Source organism: Trachinotus anak, unplaced genomic scaffold (genome assembly GCF_046630095.1).
Source record: "Trachinotus anak isolate AG129_WGS33_773 ecotype Australia unplaced genomic scaffold, CSIRO_AGI_Tana_v1 ptg000013l, whole genome shotgun sequence".
Classification (NCBI taxonomy): Eukaryota; Metazoa; Chordata; class Actinopteri; order Carangiformes; family Carangidae; genus Trachinotus; species Trachinotus anak.
The window spans coordinates 4,538,618-4,561,833 of record NW_027273864.1 but is presented as its reverse complement, the minus strand read 5'-3'; the positions used below and the strand labels follow the sequence as shown (position 1 = coordinate 4,561,833).

The window sequence follows — 23,216 nt, the reverse complement described above, 5'->3', positions numbered from 1 at the left end:
CAGACAAAGGTAGACGACCTGAAAAGTTGGAGAGAGAATAAAGCTACGAGACTATTAAGGCTGGCACTGAGCTTCACACTTAGACAAAAACTCTGTGGTTTGTATGCACAAAATGACACTTTTGTGGGGATACAGAAGCATCATTGTTTTTGGTTTCTCCACCGTGAACATTTGACGACTGAACAGGTGCAGTTGAGCTCCCATCATGTGTATTTAGGTGTTCTGCCTAATCTTATTCAGGACCTGCTGTTGCACTGTGTGAACTAACTCGAGAGAAGGGGTTTTTAAAGTCTGACACAAACTGAGAAAAATGTTTTTGACTGACTTTTATTTGCTTTAATTTCAGGAACTACAGTTCAGGCAGACACATGTTGGGGGCTGTAAACAGGAAGTGTCACGTTGCCATGGAGTCAGTTAGTAACCAGTATTTCCACCTGTATTTGTTTACATTTTTAGAAAAAATGCACCACAAAAATATGCCGAATTAGCTGTTAGCAGTTCCTGTTTGGAGCGCACTCATGAATGTGCAAACAAGTATCACTCGATTACTGTGACACTGAAGAAAAGTAAAAACATGATAATTCTCAGGCAAGTTCTGGAGCGTCTTTTTTTCTAAGCTGGATTTATAGATGTATATTCACAATAGACATCAGAGAGAATGACATCATCGCAACGTGTAACTCACACTGAGTCAAAATATATGTGTATCATATGACTAAATGAGTTATGAATTTGAGTTCTCATTTGAATTGAGATGCAAATCCCAGTAAGTGTTCTTTCTGTGTCTGCATGGGTTCCCCCCGGGTTGTCTGGCTTCCTCCCACAGTCCAAAGGCAAGCACATTAAGTTAATTGGTGATTTTAAATTCCCCGTAGGTGTGAATGTGAGTGTGAATGGTTGTTTGTCTCCATGTGTCAGCCCTGTGATAGACTGGTGTCCTGTCCAGGGTGTACCCTGCCCTCACCCAACGTCAGCTGAGATTGGCTGCAGCCCCTCATGACTCTATAAGGATAAGCAGAATAGGTGGAATGGATGGATTGGAGTGTTTAAAAGCACCTCTAGAGTAAAAGTATTATGAGCTTGAAAGTTCATTTTTGACCTTGTAAACTGTGTTTGACAAAATCATTTTTATTATTATTATAATATTTATATACTTTTTTGCAGAGTTCATCAGATGATGAAGAATGTGAGATGTAGCTGAAGGCTCATGAAAAAGCAAAAGTATGTGTAAAAGTTATTTTGTCAAAGAACAGGGAAAATTATGTTAAAAAATGAATCTGCCCATGCTTTTGGATCTATGCGTGTGTTGTTTCCCTGCCCCTGACAACAGTCCTAGATCTTCAGAGTGAGAACATTATTGTGAAATAATTGTTATATAGAAACAGTTACGTCAGTCACCCACGCTTATATTTGGTACTGGAATCAGAGTTGGAGTCAAGTCTAGGTTAAGGTTAGACATGAAGTGGCCTGAAGTTTCATCATGTAGCAACCAGTTAAAAAAACATCATAACTTTGGAAAACTGGGTGGATTTTGACAGAAAGTAGGCTCTTAGTGTACATTAACATATGAAGGCATATGAAGGTCTTTATAATGTCATCATTTCAGTGAATCTCCATCTATCAGTTATTATCAGTGATTTAACTAAAAATAACTTCAACTAAAATTTGGCTGAGAGCAAAAAAGAAAAACAAAACTAATCCAACACTTTCTGAAGACGAAGATGAAAATGTTCATATGGCTGTTGATTCAAAAGAAAATGTAATAATCCTGTTGTCAAAGTCCTACTCATTAGCTGATATTTTAGTTCTGGAGGCCAGTAAAAATAAATGTAGTACTACCAGCAGCATTTACATGACCTCTGTCCAAATAACAACATCTGGGTGATCTTTAAAATACTAGTGTTAATAAATGTCTCAAAATTAGTCTGTTTCATGTTTTGTCAATTTCTTAGACATTGAAAAGGGAACAGCATCAATTTTACACGTCTAAGTGTTTTCAGGTGCTGGTGAGGACCACTGTACATTTGCTCCTGACTTTGTCCAACTCCAAAAATGGGCAAAGAGGTGGGGCGTGTGTGGAGCTGAGACTTCGGTGCATGCAGGTTTGTCGGAAGCACGCTCTCACCCAGCTGTCACTCAAAGTGGCCAGGCCCTCAATTCTGCAGATCTTTAAGCCTTCATAAAATTTAAATGGGTGAGTTAAATAAAATTTCCCCTGTACAGTTTTCATGAACCATTTTATTTTTGTACCAGGCTGTAAACATGTTTATTTCTGCTGTAAAGTTGAACATTTGAACATGGGAGTCTGTGGGGACTGATCCACTGTTGGAGCCGGACTCAAGTGGTCATTCGAGGAACTGCAGTTTTTGGCACTTTGTCTTGGCTTAATTTTTCTCAGTTGGATCTGAAGATTACAAGTTTGAAAATGAATAAAATCTGGGGCAGAGGCAGACCACCAGGCAAATGCATCGGTGGTGCTTTGTCAAGGGCCTCCTTTGTGCGGGGCCCCCCGGAGTCTAGTGTCATCACTGATCTGGAGGTGTAGAGTCAGAGTCAAGAAAGCTGGAGTCTTACTAGCTGGAGGAATACATCAGCCATGTTTCCATTTACCTGCTTAATGGACAATTTGAAATTGCAAAATAAAACTATTAATTTCGAAAAAATCTCACAAATATAGCAAGAAGAATTTCACGCTCACATGAGATGGTTTTTCAGACTATATGACAAAGTAATATTTTGCAATCGTGAAATGGGAAGACTTTTTCTATGTTTAAATCATGTGGTGGTCATCATGGTGCGAAAATACAGCAAACAACAAAGAAGCACTATTATTTATAAGGATCTTGATAAGGATTGGAGACTATTATCTCTCAAAAATCCCTGATACATGACCACTGCCAGATAGAAGGGGTTTGCCTTTCTGTCATTACATGCATCAGATGCCCTTGTCGCCTTCGATTAAATACTACAACAGCTATTGCAGTGGATGCAGTCAAAATCAATGTCCCAACACTTACCAGATGCTGGAAATCCGTCATCGTGTTTAATTTGAATGACATCATGAGAGGAGAGGAGGAGAACACCCAGCTGTGTTCGCATAACTTTACTCACAGGCCATTCATTATTATGTTTTTGTCGACTTTTCTGTTCTATTTTTCTATTTTTCGCAAAACTGTAATGGAACCACAGATATTATCAGTAGATGTGACTTAATTTGTGATAAACAAAATTCCCTCTTTCCCACTGTGTTGTGTCAGCTCTCTGCTCTGGTGTTAGCAAATGATCCCGGTAATAACTGACATGAAAATTGCACTTCACAGCTTGATTGTTCCTGGAACTGCACCTCTGCTTCACTGTCTGTTACCAAAACACCGAACAGATGCAAGTGAATAATAAACCTGGTTATGAAAATACTTTCTAAGTCCCACCATGCACCATGAGGTGTGATGAAAACAGAGCCTATAATGTTTCGGCCTGTGCAACACATGGCCATATCAGATTTCAAAATTTTTTTTTTTTTTGATGTGATGTGATTTGAGATGATATCTAAGATGCTTTTTTTCCCCTGTCTTTGACAGGAGGCCATATTCTGATTATGACAAGTAGATGAAGGTCATTTCAAATTTCATCATGTGTCATTTCTGCCAGCCTGTGCAAACTAGTGACCACGATTTTATGAATACTGATTGTTTTGCAAGTATTAATATACTTTTGTGGGGAGTGTAAAACTTTATTATTGCCTTTGTTTTTTTCATTTTCCTTTTCAAATAAAATCAGCTCCACTATTTTAGATGTTTTTAATATGAATACTACAAATATAACGGTAATATTAGCGCACTAGCAGACTATAAATGGCCGTCAAAATACAGAGGATAGTTAAACAGTAATATACTGAAACCTATATTCAGGTCTGAAAAATAAGGTAATGTTTACAACCACAAATGTATATCATGGTGTGACTGCCTTCTGATAACAGTCACACATTGTCTGGTATCTGGAAACATAAATATCATGATAGTGGGATAGCCCACTGTATGTCTTAGCAATAATTTGTAAAAATATATCACGTACTGACATAACTACGTAATGTCAGCTACATTAGAATATCAGTCCGGAGTTGGAGACAAATTGTTGCTGTAATTTGCTGTTGCTGTAATTTCAAAACCGGATTACTTGAGAAGGCAAAAGGCACAGATGAACTTCATACCATTTGAAACTGTAGGGACTGCTGTTTATTTTGGTTTGTTGTGTGAACTCAGGAGTTAGTAGCGTATTGCACCGCCAAGAATAGGTGTTGGAGATAGACGTAGAGCTGTATGCAGAATATGATTAAACTTAAATTTGATGTGAATTCAGTGATGTTAATTTTATCGCAAACCAGTTATCACAGCAACTAGTGGGTAGAACCGTTGGGAAGCTCAAGTCGTGTGGTTTCACATCTGTATGTTAATTGTGTGATGAGTGTTCTGCCAGCAATTTAAGAGAGACGAATGGGTGCGATTTGGACGCATCGGTCATATACGGTTATTCCGCAGTACCAAAGGTATTAGTGTTTCTAAAATGTGATCAGGAAATTTTACGAATGGGTCTTCTGCCACAAAGACAATGAATTTCAAAGCATGGCTAACTAACAAAGATTAAGGTTCATTTGGTCAAATCTTTATAATTTTCAGGTAGATGGAAAATATTTAAATCCAGGGATGTGCATCAGATGTGGCCAAGAAGGCAGCATCAAAAAGTGCAGACAAAAAAATAACAGAACAGAAGAGAGGTAAAACAGTGCCTTTAACAGTGTATTTATCAGGGACATGGAAGGACAATGGCACTTCAAAACACTAAATGACTATACATTAAACTGATAGTTTGGAGTATTTGATGTGGGTTTGGATTTGTTGTGGTGTTAGTGTGTAATCATAAAATATAGTTCAGTAGTTCATAAACTGTAGTTCCAAAGAGGCTGAAACATGTTTCTGTGAAAGGCCCCGTCCACAGCAGCACATCACTCAGCTTCTGCTGAATCACGCTTCTACAAACTGGCAGCGCACTGATCTGAATCTACAGCAGGTAACACACTGACAAAATATAAGTATCTCATACAACCCCACGTCAAATAAACTGCACTTTAAGCTATTCTTCTAGCTACGGCACATTACCATTTTGGTCCTATGAAATTGACTGAAAAATGCTACACTTTGGCAACACCAGCTGACTGTTTTCTGGGTGATCAAATAAAAATAGAGCAGATTTCATGTAAACACAGAAAGCAAACCCTGTAAGGTTGGATGGTGGGTCCATGTGGGCGGGGCTTGGGGCTTGGGGCGTAGCTGAGGGCAGTGACTGCTTTGTTGTGACATCACAAAGTTACTGAAGTCCTGACGGCTGGTTTTAAGGCTCAGTTTCTGAATACAGGCTGTGTGCATTTCTCTTTGGACTGAGGCTTTGATACTTTCACAGTATTAATATAGAACCTAGACCTGCTTTATAATCACAAACACATGGACATCTACCTTTATACAATATGTGACCTTTAAGATATTAAAGAGACTGTAAAAATTAAAAAAGATATCAAGGGCCATGATAAAATGGATAAAATAAATAAAAAATATTGGAATTTAAAAGAAATACTTTACAGGCCTTTTGTTTTGAGACCCAAACAGACCAAATCAGAGACCGTGTTGTAACGATTTTCCTTGATTCTGTCTGGTTTGATTTGAAATATCTCACTGCAAACAAATCTCGGTAATATTCCTGACACCACAATCATGAGTGAAGTTTGGAGAGACTGAATGAGTCAGTATCAGTCATTCATCCTGTCCTCCCTCTGCTGTTGATGTGATTCACTGCCTGCAGCTAGTGTGCAGTTCTTATGTAAAACAGCAGCTGTGGATGAGCGACTGCGCACAGAGCTTCTATGTCACTAATATGTTTGCGCTTGTTGAACAGGTGTATAGATAAAGTATTAAAGATTTTGTTGCACTTACACTGTGGCCTCACTGCTCACACACACTGCTGGCACTGTGTGTGTGTGTATGTGTGTGAGGAGGTAATCAGCCCGGACCCACAGAGCAGAGGAGATGCTGCAGCTTCATAATATAACACAACAAAACGTTAAAAAAAGTATCAATAACAGAACCAATAACGTTGTCTCTTATCAGCATGGTCTTAATTGATGAATTTAACCCTGTGGATCGTTTAATAAGTGGTTTTGGTAGCTATCCCAGCAGGGGTCTGTTTAATACCTGGTTACCGGGGTCTTTATTATATCTTGGAGCTGGTTTCCTGATCCCCAGATGTGAGCTCCTCCACAGGAATCCCTGAAACCAGCTGTTGCTTGAAACACCATCTTTTGGCTGCCTTGCATCTGTAAGGGAAAACCCTGTCTCCCAAGGACTATGATCATGTCTGCCAGCTCTTCCTTCAGTGAAAGAAATTATTGGATTCCTCCCAGTCATGTGCTTGTGATTGCCTGCTCCTTTTACCCCGCGCTTAAGTGTCGACTTAGTGTCCAGGCCCTGGCTAACAGCCTCAGTATAGGGACCCCATCCTCAACAATTTACCTGCATTAAGATATTGCTCCTTTCATCATGTTCTCATTCCTGTGTTGCTACTTTCTTGTGTCCTCTCTCCTTCGTCTCTTGCTGTCGCCATCTCCCTTCCTGCTCTCTCCACTTTACCACATCTGTAATGCATTGTATTTAGGAATTGATTTAGTTAATAGATGGAGAAGAAAATATATTTGTTCTATGCATGGAATTAACTGGTATGTAAATAAATATGCCACTAAAAGCTAATTCTTTGACTTTCTTAGGTCATTAGTTAGCTTAATAGTAAGTTAATACAGCTAGCTGACCGGCAAATCATGACAAGGTTTTGAATCCAAATCTGAAAACAAACACAACAGCTGGATTACAAAGCCAAACACTGAACAGGACTGAATCTGTGAACCCCTCGCACTACCTCAGATAATCTGGGTCGAACATCAGTAATGAGCAACATCCAAAACCAGATTTCTCCTCAGATTGAATCAGGGTCAAATCAGCCTCAAACTCCTGCAGTCTGAGTCTGACTAAAGTCTTTTTTGTCGAACTGTGTTTATTGGAGAAGTAATAATCACAATGACATGTAGTTCCCCCGTGCCATAAAGTAACAAAGATACAAGGATTTCCTGGTCTTCCGTGAAATACATCTGTTTGAAGGTAGACGATACCACTTTTATAGAATTGGCTTATTTTAGTTTATAACGGAAGATGAATGACTATTAAACATATGTTAATAACTGTATGAGACTGCATCGTATCACAGCAAATTATTCATATCAGATCATCTTATGCTCAACCTGACTTTGTTGGGTTACAGTGAAAGCACCTAACCGGTGACGAAGTGGAGGAAAGAAGTCGGATACTGTACACCAGGTGTGTTTTGTTAGGGTCTGTGGAAATCTCATACACCACTGTTTGTCCCTGTGATGCTGCTAAGTGGCACACTCTCTCTCCAAACACAGGGTTAGGGTTGACAACATGTGGCTGTAATTACTCACAACACAACCAAATACAGAAACACGCTGCAAGTAGCACAGACGACAATGGATGTGTTTCCAGGGGACACCCAAAAAGTGATGAACCCAGTGGTGTAGTTTCAGTAGTTATACTGTAGATTGACTAATGAGCCCAAATAGTGCAGTGTCATATTGATAATGTAGAATCTATCATATTTATACAAATGAATAACTAGCTTAACCTTCAGCCCCAAATCTTAGTGAATGGATGGAACATTAGCATGATCAATTTGATTACTGCCTTGTTACCTACAGTGGTTATTGTATAATATAGGCTCACATGGACTATAATATAGGCTGCAGGTGGTAACATACAGCTAATTAAACAATAGGCTATACTTTATCTGCCTCAGGGAAGTCTGGGTATAAGGAGGTGAGCCATTCCACTCTGTGCCGTCTGTTCTTTAGCTGCTCGGGCATGGATAACATCTGCAGCTGCTGTTTAAGATCAGACATCCTCCATGGGCGACTGAAAAAGCTGTACGTGTCGCCATGAACAGGGCATGGACAGAGCTGAGTCACAGATATTCAGCCCTGTACCTCCCCAGCCTGTTTCAGGAAAGTCAGGGAGAGAGAGGGGGGATGACCTGCAGCAAAAGGCCACGACGGTGAGGTTAGAACAGAGCTCCACCTCTACCTGGCGAGCCACCGCGACATTGTCCTGTAATCCATATGTGTAAAAGGCAACCACTGATGTTGACTTGTATTTTCTCACAGCACACAGAGCTTGTCAGTCCACTGCTAATGGATAAACTTCCCCACTCCGCTTGTGGAAGTTCTGTCACAAAACTATGTTGTTGCATATCCTTGGGTGTTTTTAAGTGGTTGTACGGAAATTCTGGAGCTTTCTTAGTGGGTGTATGGCGTACACCTGTGAATCAGGTGGACTGCACCACTGGATGATCCCCACTGCGATGCACTTGTTGTTCAATGATTTGTGACTTTTGAAGTTAAAAGCATTGAACAATAAGTGTGTCCTAGTCGGGACAGTCAGAGAGAAGCGTGAGAGAGGAGATGTAAAACTGCACTGAGATAGTTTTTGGTTCTTAAAACCACAAATATATCTTCTTATGGATTTCAACACTTAATAAAACACTGGAAAAGTGTAAAATATGCAAAATATACATTTTGTTGACAATGGGCAGATAAAATCATATAATGTGTGATATGTAAAGATTTTAATCTGAAGTCTTTAGATCCAGGGACTGGCAACCAGTGACATCACTTGTGTATCTTCCAAGAGAGACATACCAGCTTTACCTGAAGTTAACTTTTAATCCCCTCACCTCTGTGGGCTGTACAGTCCTTCACACCACCTCCAATCCTTCTTTTCTGGCTAAGTGTGAACAGTGAATGCTGCTGGTGTCTGTCCATGTTTGTCTTGGTCCAACAACATGCGACTATCAGTGTTTTTGTGGGAATTGCAGGGTCATCCAACTCCAGCGGTTCCTGAGCGGCCTTCATTGTGTTGTGTATAAGCTCGGTCATGAGGTTCAAGCTTTTTTTCTGACTATTCAAAACTAAAGTGTGTGCAAGTCGGTGGAAATAATCTGTATGTATGGTTTTGTCTAGTCTTTGTATGTTTCAGCAAGTCCTCAGGTTGGTCCCAAGCTTTGGACAAATCAAGAGCTTGTCAGAAGTTTTAATATGAGGGTATTAAAGGCACTGAATGAAAGTCTCATTTATCTGTGCCTGAAGTTCACATTTTGCTATGAAAAGTCTCAAAGAGCCTCTTGGTGCCACAGAAATAACAGATGGAAGTTAAGCCCATGCGAAAAAAAACCAAAATAATCATCAAAACATTGTGTTGCTGCAGGCGGGCTGAAGATTCATTCAGCAACAGACAGTTTCCTTCTATTGTTCCCATGCTTTGTCAGAAACAATAGTGTATGCTTTTCAGAACAGGTGACACAGACAACACAACTTTCAAAAGGCCCACTGGCAATGTTGTTGTGTTCTGAAACTCTTCATACTACTATCATCAAATTACTACCCCAAAAAGAAAAGAACTACAGCAAAACATCTTCACTGAAGATAGAAAACAAACTTCTGTATTGAAACAATTCACACCTGCAGTCATGTGACACAAGAAAATAAAAATAAATGACACATTAAAAATATATTTAGGCCACATGTGTATCCTGTAGCGAGCAGCAGGAGGGGAGGGGGCTGAGGGTGCAGCTTATGAAGGACAAACAAAAGTACAAATAAATAAATAAATGTAAATAACTAAATTTCTGCATTTATATATTTATTTATTCAGTTATCTCTACTCCTACATGTGTTTAATTATTTATTTCTGCATTTCTACATTTATTTATATATTTGTTTGTGTATTTCTACATTCATTCATTTCCATATTACTATGTCTGTATGTTAAAAAGGTAGGTGGTCCTACCTAGTTTGATCAAGTGGATGGATCTACCACGACTGACGGGGCCTGGGGCTCCAGCCCCAGATAAAATAAATGTAATTCAAAGCGAATTTTAAAGTCAAGAAGTCAAGAAACTGCCCCCTGCACTAGTTTAGATGAGTTAGACTGAGGTGCTGTGAAAACCAAGAATGCATCAAGAACAGTTTATGACTGGGTGGATCAGGACAGGAAATGAATGTCATATTTGAAATCATATTTATAAAAACATTATGTTGCCTGAAATGGTCGTAGGCCTGCAGGCCTCTTCAAAGTCGTACAAGGACAAACAATTTATATAAATGAAAAAGCCTTACAACACATCACAATGTGATCTGGTTAATTAACCATAAACAATGTTAAACCTGAGGGATGCTATTCTCAAAACTCACAGGGCCAATTGAAACAAAGTACAAACAATCTGGATGAATGAAGCAGCCTGACAACAACAACAACATCCTCTAATTCCAGCATCACATGTTTATTTTACACACAGTTTCTATCCTCATAGCAACAGTAGCTGGTGAAGTTATAATGTTATAAAGGAATGAATAATCATAACTTCACCAGCAGATCTGTTAAACCTACATTATATCCAATCAAGGACTACTGTAATAACACAACTCGGTTTTGAATTGTTTCTTTAGCTTTGTCGTATTTTTCTCATTGATTCTGTAACAGGTGCTTTCACACACATTTGCTGAGAAGATTACAAAGGTAACTCGTCTTCCGACACGTTGGTGACTAAATGAAGCTGTTAGACATGGTTCTGTGATACATGAGAGGTGAGCGCCTGGTGACGATTTGAAAAAAAACAACCCCCCCCCCCCCCCCCCCAAAAAAAACCCTGATGTTCAGACGTCCTGTGTTCACAGAAAGCCTATTTAACATACATATCACTCAGTTCAGTATTTCAGCGACAGTACAACGCTGCCTTTAGCTAATCTAAAGTTTGGCTGTAGTCAGTGGGCCAAGCAGGTTCCTTCAGCCTGTCTTTTCCTGTGACCTGTTTCTACCTCTACGACTGTGACCTCTGTCAGTGATCACAGTTAAGCTGAATGGTATGTTTCTCACCTTTGTAAAACAGATTGAAACTAAAACTCAGACTAAAACTCTGAAACGATCAGCTACAGGATGGACTGAACCGACTGAGAGGGTGCTCCAAAAATGTGTGATTTTTTTCTTGTGCTGATCATTGATGTAAGCTGCTCAGATATAATCGCCTGATTGTAGCGATGATTTTTAGAAAGACAAAAAGTGGAGAAGCAAAACCTCAACCTCAAATTGAATAAGTGGGATGAATTTGCTCCACTTGCTCCACTTCTCAGGTGCCCCCCAAGCTTCAACCGGTGCTGCTGTGGCAGCTGAAGGGGTCAGGAAGGGACAGCTGCAGCTAATGAAGAGAGAGATGTAGGAGAGGAGGAGGGGGACGGCAGCCAACATGCTGCTGTGGGAGAGCCAACTGGAGCAGAAGCAACAGGTGAGACTGACAGCAAACACACAGACAGAGCTGTGGATATTATTCATTTGGCACAAAGTACCTGGCAATTAAGGTCTTTGCAGCTGAGAACCTTATATATGGTATCATTTAATAATTAATTTAAGAAGCCCTCGCCACTGCCAAGGGCTTCTCATCTCTTGTGCAGCAAACAACACCAGCGGGGACACTGTGGCCTGTTTGTATTTTCGTTGATTCCACCAACCCCCCCAACCCCCCCCCCCCCCCCCCCCTTACAGGGCCCCCGCCGCTCTGTCGATTGGGCTGCCAAGTGTTGTGCCAGACTGTCGGCTCTTTCCCTGATCATTGTTTTTTATTTTAAAAAAAAAAGGTGTTTCTCAGTTTAAAATTAAGATCAGAAGTGACACGTACATGTCTGATGTCAGCCGCTCGTCTCCACACAGCCTATAATAAGCTGTGTAAGGGCCCAGCACAGGTGCTCGCCCTCTCTGCAACATGCCATTGAGCTTGTGTAGCAGGGTATGGCACATGTCTCAGTTAGAAGGTCGTGGGTTTGAACCTGCCGAACAGGTTTAGAACGCTGATGATGGGAGAATTTAAGACAATTACTGCTACATATCTTGCCTGTGGTTTGTTGCTGCCCTGATTTAATTTGATCTTTTCTTTGAAGGCCTCCTCCAGTGCAGCCCTGTGTCTCACAGCTTCACTTCCTACTCCCTCCGCTTCCACTTTTTGACACACCACAGTTTGTTCCCATTGTTCAGATGCATTGTTGGAGACAAAAGGCTCGCTTTTGAAGACAGATGACAGAAACAAGACCAAAAAAAACTGTGTTGAGGTTTCAAAACTCCTCATACATCAGTTCACATCTGCAGCCAGGAAAATAAAATTATAGTCCTGTTTAGTACCATTAGTTATAAGCTCTGTGTGACTAATCTAACTTTGGCATGAATACAGTGATGTCATCACATGTCAAGTTCATGATGTGTGCCATCTTTCTCTCACATCCCTTCATCTCACAGCCTTGCGCTCCCTCTTTGCTTCCATTTTTGACTAGTATTATATATTTTTTTGTCTCATTTATTTAAGCCTCGAAGATCATTGAGGTTTCCCTCATCTGAAGTGAGTCTGAGTCAGAACGGAGGGGAGGTGAGGTGATTTGAGATCATCCTCTTGAATTGTCCAGCGGCAGTGAGCGTGTCGATCAGGTGAAATCTGCCTGGACTCGAAGGCCTCGTCTACACTGTTCATTTCATGTGTCTCATAAAATGGAGAAAAAGATTTAAGTCATTTGCACTTAGCCACATAGACTGTTTGCATCTCTGCTGCCCAAAATGGGCGACATAGTGTCACCCTCTTTTGACGTGGAGACTGGAGGGTGACACTGGATTGGATTTTCCCTCCTGTCCCATCACAATCCTGGAAAAGTTGTGCTTTTTTTTTAGTGTACTCCAATGTTGGCAGTGTTTCCCACAGTTTGAGAATTTATTTGTGGTGGTGGATGGTTTGGTGTGCGACTGATGTGCATGTGGAGACTCAGATGAGAGGGGGAGAGTGTAACCCTCTAAGGTTTTTTTTCTCTAGCTGCAGTTTACAGATATCCCTTAAATGCCTCACATGCAGGCATTCCATAGATGGTGCACTTTACCAATGTTCCGTAAACGCCTCACATGTAGGGGATTGGTGGACACTGTCTGGCAGCTGCTCAGTGAGAGGTTAGGGTTAGGGTTACTGCAGCACAGCAGCTCAGACAGGTGTACGGCCAAAACTTACTTAGTTTAAAAAGAATGAAATAATTTCTTAATGTCCGATTTCTTGGCTCTGCAGTGAGCAACCACAGGGGAGAATAAAAAAAGAACAAAAAAAAAACTAAACAAAAAAAAAACGGAGCGGCTAGCATAGAGTGCTGCGGGGATGACATATTTTTTGTGGGCTAACCCAGATGTTAGCGTCACCCTGGTTCCCTCAACAAAAAGCCAGTGAGATTTTTACATGAGCTTTTGGATTCCTGCAGAAAATATGATCTGTGACAAACAAAAGTTTGTGATACTTTATGATACACATTTTGTTCAGAGGGATCGTCTTCAGAAATGAACACCAGTTTTTGATATTTGAAGCCTAAATACACCAGAAGCTAATGTTAGGCTATAAATGAACTACACTACGGTCACATGACTTCAGCAGCACCACGATAAACTTCCAGCTTGTCGTTTGAGCATCTACCTCTTCTACAAAAGCCTTCCCTCTTACAAAGTCAGTAATAGTTTGCAAAAGCACGAGTGTAAACACAACGAGGCTGTAAAGGTGAACTGGTGAGTAGATCATTCTTGTGTTTGCCGTGATGATGTTTAACATCCCTGACAGCCTCTGTGGTCTCATTTAACCACTTGTTACCAACTGCCTTTTTTAAGAAATGTAAAAGCTTAAAGAAATCATGATTGGGGTATTTACTGGTGTATTTTATGATGCAGAATAAATTGTGAAAATGTCTTGAGCTTTTGTTAAACACAGACCTTATTTCAGCCATTGAAGCAAAAGCCCATTCAAGAAACCCAGACAAAGACAGAACGAGGGAACTGGAAGTGCTAAAATGCTAACTAATTTCCAGATTACAGGATTAATTCCTGTGGCACTCCTATGTTCAAAATAAAGTCAGAGAGGTTGCAGTAAGATGCTTCTAGCACTTGCATCTCCAGATTGTTTATCATCCCTCAGAAGCCTGAACATCACCACACAGAGACAGTATGTCCCCACAGCCACCACATGTATAGCAGCACATATGAGCCTGTTTACTGTGTCAGAGAGAAAAAGACTGAAGAGATGGACTGAGGAGAAAAAGGAAAGCGTTAATTTGAAAGTGGGAGAGAAGAGAAAAGTGGAATAAAAGTGAAAGGGTAAAAGAGAAAAGGGTAGATGGAGAGAGAAAAAAAAGGAGAAGTGTAGAAAAGGGTTTTGTAATCTCGGTATAGTGGTGTTGTGCCGTCTCCATGGTGACAGGCACAAAGGCCCGTGGTTGGCCATTGATGGCTAATTGTATTCTTCACAGCTCTTTTGTTAATTGTTGTCTGCCCAGCTCCCACTTCCTGCTGGGCCACGGCACAAAGCCACGAACAGGAGGGATTAGAAATGGCACATCATCTCCCCCAATGCACAGCCAACCTCTCTCTACCTCATTCTCTCCCTCTCTTTCATTCTCTCTCCTCCTCTCTTTGTCCCCCTCTTTCTTTCTCTATCTCTCCCTGTCCCCATAGAGCCGCGCCTCCTTTTATCTCGCCGTCTACACTCCCATGACCTCGCCGATTCTTTCTTTCTTTCTTTCTTTCTTTCTTGATATAAGGTCTTCACTTCTTCAGTCACATTTCTGTGACATTGTGTCCGCTTGTTGTTGTTCTTTGCCTTTTGCCTTTGCCTTTTCTTTGCCTTTTTCACTGTGATTGTTATTCACACAGATGCAGACAGGACAAGGCTGCTGTATAGGTTGTCCACATTGAAGCAGATGCATCATTTAGTTACAGTTTTATCTGTTTCTAATTGAGTCTGTCCTCCTATAAAAAAAAACAGTCGTCTGTGCAGCAGGTTATTATGACCCATAGTTACGTTTTGTTGTTAGACAACATCTAGTGGTCGTAGTAATTATGACAGGAGCAAAGGGAAAAGTCTGGTGATGTAGTTTATAGAGCGTGGATGGATGAATATGACTCAGGAGAGCGGTGTTCGATTCCCATGTGAAAGTAGCAGTTTATGTTGTTTCGATTATCCATGAACGTTCAACAAAGTTAACCACTTTGTTATTATTGTAACCATGACAACAAAGATTGTCTAATGTTGAGGAAGTACTTATTTTAACCCAAATCACCATCTTTTCCTAAACCTAACTGGTAGTTTTAGCACCTAAACATAACCACTGTTATTATAGTAGCCATGGTAACAATGGTAGGTGTGCCGCTCTCCGTACAGTTATATTGTAAACATGACAACCAAGGGGTGCTATTTCTATGGGTCATATCAGAGGGTACCAGTCGGGTTACCTGGTAGGATGCGTACCATTTAGGTTAAGTCCTAACTGCAGCGGTCAGGGTTTGAATCCGCCTCAGGCCCTTTGCTGCATGTCCTCCCCTCTTTCTTCTCCCTACCTTTCCTATCGTCCCTGACTGTCCTTATCTTGATAAAGCCGGAAAATGGCCAAAATATAATTTGAGAAAAAAAAATAATAAATCACTCAACCAACGTTCCCACTGCTGAGCACATTGCATCACTGTTAAGAAAGTGTTTAGCAACAAGGTGATGTTATTGATATACTGTATTTTTATCTTTTTGTCAGATGAGTGTTTTCTTACAAGAGAGAAATCTGAGGAACAGTGGATCAAACTTTGATGAAACAGTGCTCTACAAATCAAGTCCTTTGACAGCAGAGACAGAAAGACATCCATGACAGCTACGGTGTGATCCAATATACTGAAACACAAGTGATTAGAGAGTCAGAGGAGACAGAACCAAACAGAGTAACTGGTCCATCAATTCAACCTCAGGAGAGCTGCAGTAACACTGTGTTTACCATGTTGTGGTAAATACAATGAGCAGGAAGAAGAAGAGATTTAAAGATCCCATGAAAGAAGCATACAGAAACAGAAGCTTCCTGTGAAGCAGTGCGTCTTCAGTAGTGACCTCATGGTGCACTGGTAGGTGCACTGGTACAGTCATATTACGCTCACATCCTGCAAATATCCGCTCAGTCTCCCATTCACTTTAACCATTAAATGGATAGATGCAGTACCTGTTAGACTTGTTCCCGTTTTAGTAGAAACACTGATGCACACTGATGTGTTTTAAAGTGGGAAAAAAGGTTGTACAATTTGTACAGACATTGATGGTCCCCAGGGGGATGAGTCCTAAAGACTTTCCATCTACTGCCTCCTTGAGATTCACATTTGTGTTAATGTGAAATGTTTCAGCAACAATCAGATGGATTGTGCATGGCATTTGGTACACACATTCATGTTCACCTGAGGATGGACAGGAATCACATTGGTGATCCCTTAATGTTTCCTCCGGCCCCATCATCAGGTCAAACTTTTAATTTGTCCAGTACTTTGGTTTATAACCAAACACCTGCAAACCAGTGACAGTCACGTCAGCCTCAGCTGCATTTTGTGTTTAGTGCTAATTAGCAAATGTTAGCATGCAAAACTGAGATGATGAACATGGTAAACATTATAGCTGCTTAACAACAGCATCGTCAGTATAAGAATGTTAGCGCGCTAACATTAGCACTGCTGGGCTAACAGCCTCTGCAAAGTTTTCACACGTCTGCCTGTTCTATCAGAAGAAAGAAAACTCCTCAAGGAGAAGAACACTATCAAATGTTTTGTATTACTTTGGCAAACAACTGCGTGGACAGAAAATGCACAGAAACTCCCATCGCACTGGCTGAGGTTTAGAAACAGCTGTTTATAACTTTATTTGACAAATGCTCTGCCACTGCTCCAAACATGCTATTGTTTGAAATTAATAGTTATTAAAATATATGAATAGTTTATTTTTTGATGTAATAGTGCAGCTGTAAAATAAATAAATAAATACATACTTACATAAATGAAACAGAATATATACATAAGATAATTTCTTTTCCTAAATTTATAAGAAATGTAAATGTTTGGGGAGTAAAAAAAAAAGACCCTGAATAAAACTTTTGTTAGATATGTTTATGTTAAGAAAACAGAGGTGACAAAATAATTTAATGTTTGGTGATTATGGAACATAATGACACACTGCTGTTGAGTTTATCAAATGAAAGTCTTCGTATCTCTGTAGTACTGGGGTGGTGGCAGATATTTCCGTGCTGGGGGGGGGGGGGGGTGAACTTCCCAACTTTAATATTTTCTTTGGACTACATCTTACATCTACAACTTAAAAAACTGCACCCTGCTCCTAATATCTTAAAATAATACAACAGTTTCCAAATGATATAACTCCTGTAATAATAAATAGCTAAAAGAGGACAAACATAAAGAATAAAAGGTAATAATGACAAATTATGCATCATACTAACCAAATATTACAGCCATCTGAGCTTTGTTCTTCCTGGCTTTCTTTTTTATTATATTAAAAAAAAATTTAAATAAATTTATTAATAAAACATTATGAATCATAGTCAGGTATTAGTTATACATTATACATTATTATAGTTAGGCATTAGTCAGGTAGTCTTTATTTTAATTTATATAAATATGTAAATGATGCTTTAAGTGTCTTGATTACAGTTCAGTTAACTGTGGAAGAATGAGCAATTAAGTGTGTGAGTTTAAATCACATGTGGAGTGAAGACATTTGTGCAGAACTGGTGATATGGGTAACTTTCCATGTTTCATGTCATTACACTAGTTAGTAGAACAACTGTGTGTAATACTGAACCTGCATTATATACGGACTTAACTTTAACTTTACTACAATTCTGATTTCTGTTATGATGGAGAAAAAAACTACTGCTGACAATTAACTTCATTGATTGTACTGTGTTTTGATTGACACAATAGGCTATATTAGCTATTTAATTGATTATTATGGGGAGAAAAGCCCACGACACATAAGAAAACCATCTTTATGATGCAACTACAAGGGACGGCTGAGCTAAAATCCAAGTACAGGGAAAGAAAAAATTACAAAACCCTTCTTATGACCACCTCTCCGCCTCCCTGTAATAATTTGTGAACAGTCCCTAAGACATTTGACGACTTCACCTTGGGAACTTGTGACTGTGGCATTTCTGGGTTGGATATTGATGTAATGGAAAAGACGAAGCTGCGAACTGATGCAAACTAACCCATTAATATATTCATCAATAGACTGGTCAGTTTGTGTGTAAATACGAGGAGGGAGCGAGTCACAGATAATCGACTCTCTCTCCCCTCCTTCATCCTCTCTCTCCCTCTCTCTCTCTCTCTCTCTCTCTCTGGCCCCACCGCCACCACCTGGAAATCAGTCCCTCTCCCTTTAAGTGGGAGGTGAGCGGCAGGGCGCTGCGGACGGTGACTGTTGGAAACCCGGAGCAGCAGACAGAAAGTCACCGGGAGTGAGTAAGTGAGAGCGGAGTTCCGCTCTCTGTCTCCACAGCACTCACACACCGCAGCAGTGTCTCTCTCTCTCTCTCTCTCTCTCTCTCTCCCTGCCGTCATCTCCTCCAGCAGCCGCTGTCTCCGCGCTGACGGACCCGCGCGGCGAGCAGCCCCTGTCCCAACCACCGCGCTTTGCATGCGGTGAGCAATTAAAGCGGGAGAGGAAGAGGGGGAGGACGGAAGTTTTCACTCGTGGAGAGCTCAGGGCGCCCGGGGACTGGTGAGTGGAGGCGAGATTTCACTTCAGTGTCATCACGCTTGAAACGCACTTCACGTTAAAACTGTGCTCTGTCACTGACGGAGCCTCTGGGTGTAAAGAACCTCTGCACAACTTAGGAGCCGCTGGGAGTCTGTGTCCTGCAGCATTTGCTTTGAAAACTTCCCAAACTCAGTGAAATGTGGTGTTACTGGATGGGCTCAGGCTGGCAGCTTTAAGGGGACGTTGTTTTGAAATCACACAACTTCCCAGAATTTCAAACTTCCGTTTTTAACTTTCCTGCATCATGATCCTAACGCATCAGCCACCTTACTCTGACTTGACCCAACTTCTCTCCTCAGTCCTCCACCAGCAGCTTCATCTCGCCACCCTCTTTTTTTTTTTTTACCTCTGAATGTGCCAGAAGCCAGAGGCTGGCAGCACCGCGCTGGACTGCACAGGCAGCTTACACAGTTATCCAGTGGGGGCAGATGATGATGATGATGATGATGATGATGATGTCAATTCTGTTGGCAAATGCAAATGAGGAGATATCAGCAGGTTCACCAAGAATAGGTGCAGGCTCCAACACTTTCAGTATGAAAGTTGTCCTAGAAATAACATCAAGGAAGCACCTGAATAACATGAAGTCAGGTGTGTTAAGGCTGGAGGGGGGGGGGGGGGGGGGGGGGGGGGGCTGACGCTGCACAGAAGTAGTTATTGACTACACACAGTACATGAAGCATGGGAGTTTTGTTGGTCAGTGGTGTCTGGGGTCCCACCCAAAGCTCCCGTATGAGCGTTCAGGGGCCCCCAGCAGGTGAAAAGGCAGAAGTTAGAGCCTGTGTGTGTGATGTGGATCAGCAGTGCGGCTGTGTTTGAGGATACCCTCGGTGTGAACTCCAGACAGACAGCAGGTCTGGGACCAGTTCAGAGGTGTCGTCTCAGCGCACAGTACAAACTATGTAAAAGCTTGTGGGCATTCTGCCACAGTGGGGGTCCTACTGAGCAGTGAAGTGTGTGTGTGTGTGTGTGTGTGTATTTGTGTGTGTGTGCGTGCTTGTTTTTACAGTGGCTGGCTGAATACAAAGCTGTCGTCAGTGGGGAGTCCCTGACCTTTCTCTCTGACAGTCTCCTTTCTTTCGTCATTCGCTCTTTGCTCCCATCTTCACACCCCCTACTGCTGCCACCGCTCCTTTTCTTTCTTTCTTTCTTTCTTTCTTTCTTTCTTTCTTTTTCTTTCTTTGGACTTGTTTCAAGCACTGTAATACTGCATCTCTATATCCAGCAACAACTCTCCACAGTGGTGAACAGGACTGAGCAGAGCAGATGTAAAGAATCTGTCAACCCCATTGTATAGTGTGTAGCATACACACACACACACACACACACACACACACATACACACATACAGAGAATAATCTAAAGGAGTAGTTTGGCATTTCACCTTTCACCTTTCACCCCCCCCCCCCTTCTCTTTCTCTCTCTCTCTCTCTCTGAGCTTTGTCTTTCCAGGTGAATGGGTTCATGTAGGAAAGGTGACTCTGTCTCTCTCCTTCTGTCGGTCAGGTCGAGTCCCATCATGTCTGACATCATAGCCAGAGGAGACACTGGTTTCTGATTGGCTGACAGGAGTACAACAGGGCACGTTGAACTGTGTATCCACAGTTTGAAATCATCATTAAGTTCATTAAATATTAAACTCCAGCACCAGGTGAGGTGGAGTCCATTAATGTCTATCCTGGAATACTGTGGCATGTATTAGTGAGATAATAGCACAGCTGCTTAGGAAAGAAAGAGAGAAAAGGGGACAATAAGAAGGAATGCAGAGACATGTCATCTAGTTTTTTTGTGAACTCTTGCCTGGGTTAGTTTATTTGAGCCCAGCTTCTGCCCTCACAGTTTTACCATTACACCAAGTCACAGTGTTAAGCATCAGATTTTCCTAAAAATGAACACCCAGTGAACACAGGAGGTTGTTTAACATCATGTACTGTCTGACCCTGCTGAATAAAAAAAGATTTTGCTGCATCAATATTTCCTAAACCAAGGTGATAAAAATTGTGCATCTTTTCATGCAACAAACATCAAGTTTTTGACTCCTTCAGAACCTTCAGAGCAGCAGTAGTGCTGATATACGACTGTCTGGGTTTTTCAAAGATTGGCAGGTAGGACACTTCACTGTGTGCCTGGAATGTAATGGTAACACTTGAGAAGCACAAACTGGGACCATAACAAACCAACCCGACCATGGGTTTACAAAAAAAACAAAAAAAACATTCAGAAAACCATGGAATGCATCAGACACTGTGTGGTGCATTATTTTTATTGTGTTTTTCATACTTGCATTAGACATCTGAATTTGTGTGCAATGAGAACACTATGTGTGTGTATGTGTGTGTGCATGTGTATGCACATGCACTATGTCCTATACATCCAACGTCTCCATAAGGGCAGCAGAGCAGACAAAGCTTTTCCCCCTCTCTCCTCCTGACCTCCTATATCCTCTGGACATTGTTCTCTGAATCCTATTGAACCAGGAGTCCACAGAGAAACACCACAATAGAGAATAATGGTGTGTCTGCATGTGTGTGTGTGTGTGTGTGTGTGTGCTCCTCAGCCTCTCCTTTAGCGCAGTGTGAGGCCAAGCCAATCACACAGAACAATGCTGGGTTCGGGGAAGCCGTGTGATCTCTTTAAATAAAACCCTGTGGTTGTTTGGATCCTGTGGAAGAATCAGCAGGGGTGAAAACTCTCAGCTGGTCGAGTGACACATCGACACGCTGACAGTCGACAGTTTTGTCCACATGTCAGACTTCAGCGTCAGTGAGCGCAGGTCTGAAGCAGATCACCATAATCTGATCAGATCATGTTGTTGCTGATCACTTTAGTGACTTTGATTGAGTGGTAAATTAACAAACTGACAAAATCTGATGTTTGTGTTTTACACATATGAAGAGAACAGTTCATGGCTTTGAACATCAGTTTGATTATTCTTCCTGAGATTAGTCAATAGTCTGATAGTCTGATAACTGATCCGTCGTTCACTGCAAATATTTCAGTGTCTTGTCTTCTCCAATCTGAAGATTTTCTGGACAGCTTTTACTATTTTCTGACATTTTTAGGTAAAAAACTAACTGATAAATATATCTATATATTTAGATGTTGCATGCAGTTGCAGTGTTCTATATTTCTATGAAGAGTTGAAACATATGATAATGAATTCCACCTTTTTTATCCTTTTACCTGCCTTTTCCTTTTATTTAACCATATAAAAAGTTTCATTGAGATCAGTACATGAATCTGAAGGCAGCATGGGAATATTTTTACAGAGGAGATGTAATACAGACTAAGACGACTGTTGAATGCTACAATAGAGCCTTAATAATATCCAGTTAAACAATGGATCAGAAGCAAATGCATTTGCAAAGATCTTGAGGAGTTTTATTTTGTAGATCCTTTAATTTATCAAAAGTCACAGCTTGAAGTTGTTCTGCGCATTGCTCCAAGCTTTCCGGCCCAGCTCCGTTCTTACCAACATCTGTCGGACCCTGTGAGAACACAGGCTCATTAAAAAGAGGGTCAGTGACCGACTGCAGAGATCTGTGCTCACAAGACTTTCATGTGTTTACAGTAACCTTACATGTTTTCCGGTGCTTGAAATCTGTTGCTGTTTCTTAAACTTGAATTCAAGTGATGTGACTTTGACTTTTTACATTTTTTTTTTAAATTTTGTCCAAATTTTAAGAAATGCAGAAAATAGAAGGAATCCTCTTGAGGAGACGACGTGCTGCACACCAGCAGTCTCTCCTTTCCTGCTTTGTGACTAGTTGGTTAATCGATCAGCAGAAAATAATCTGCAACAGTTTTGATCATCAGTTAACCATCATCGTTTTACGGGCGTAAATGTGAAAAATTCTGCACATGTGAGCATCTTGTGCTTTTCTCTATCTTACATGAGAGTAAACTGATCATCTTTGCATTTTGGACCGAGACTAAACCTAACTGCTTACAGTTGCAGTTGCAGCTGTATTTCAGAGCGATGAAGGTCTATTGCTTGGAGATGCTGTTGAGGTGGCGGTGTCAATTATAAATCCATGTTTCTCTTCAGGCTTGATAGCTGGTTAATGTGTTTGTGTTCTATTCTGTGCCATAAACGGTGGATAAAGTGAGATTATTCAGGTTAATTCTTCACTACCTGCCTGATAAGAGCGGGATATCACAGTCAGCTTGTGCGCTTCACATTGCCCTCTTTTGCATTATGTAACAGCCTGTTCCCCTCATGTTGAGCCGTTATGACCCGTACACATGTGGCCTTCAATGATCAGTGTCACAGAGACTAAATCCACCGCGTTTTGGTTGAAGTGCTGAGAAAATGGTGCTTTTGGCTGATGTGAGAACGTCTTGGTCATCCTTTAAATGTTAAGACGTCTTCAGTTTTTTTTGTGTGTTTTTTTTCTCGGGGTGAGAAAGAGCAGTAATTA

At 41.0% G+C, this 23,216-nt stretch overlaps 1 protein-coding gene across 2 annotated transcripts in view; it reads left to right on the top strand.

The window, feature by feature from the left end:
• The first annotated feature begins 18,442 nt into the window (after positions 1-18,442).
• The window catches only part of sox13 (SRY-box transcription factor 13), a 44,145-nt gene continuing 39,371 nt past the window's right edge, over positions 18,443-23,216 (top strand). The window contains exon 1 of one of the 2 annotated variants that reach the window (XM_071493252.1): positions 18,443-18,756. The gene's annotated coding sequence lies outside the window, so the exon portion shown is untranslated. The remainder of the gene's footprint in view (positions 18,757-23,216) is intronic. The other variant, XM_071493253.1, reaches the window with a different exon arrangement.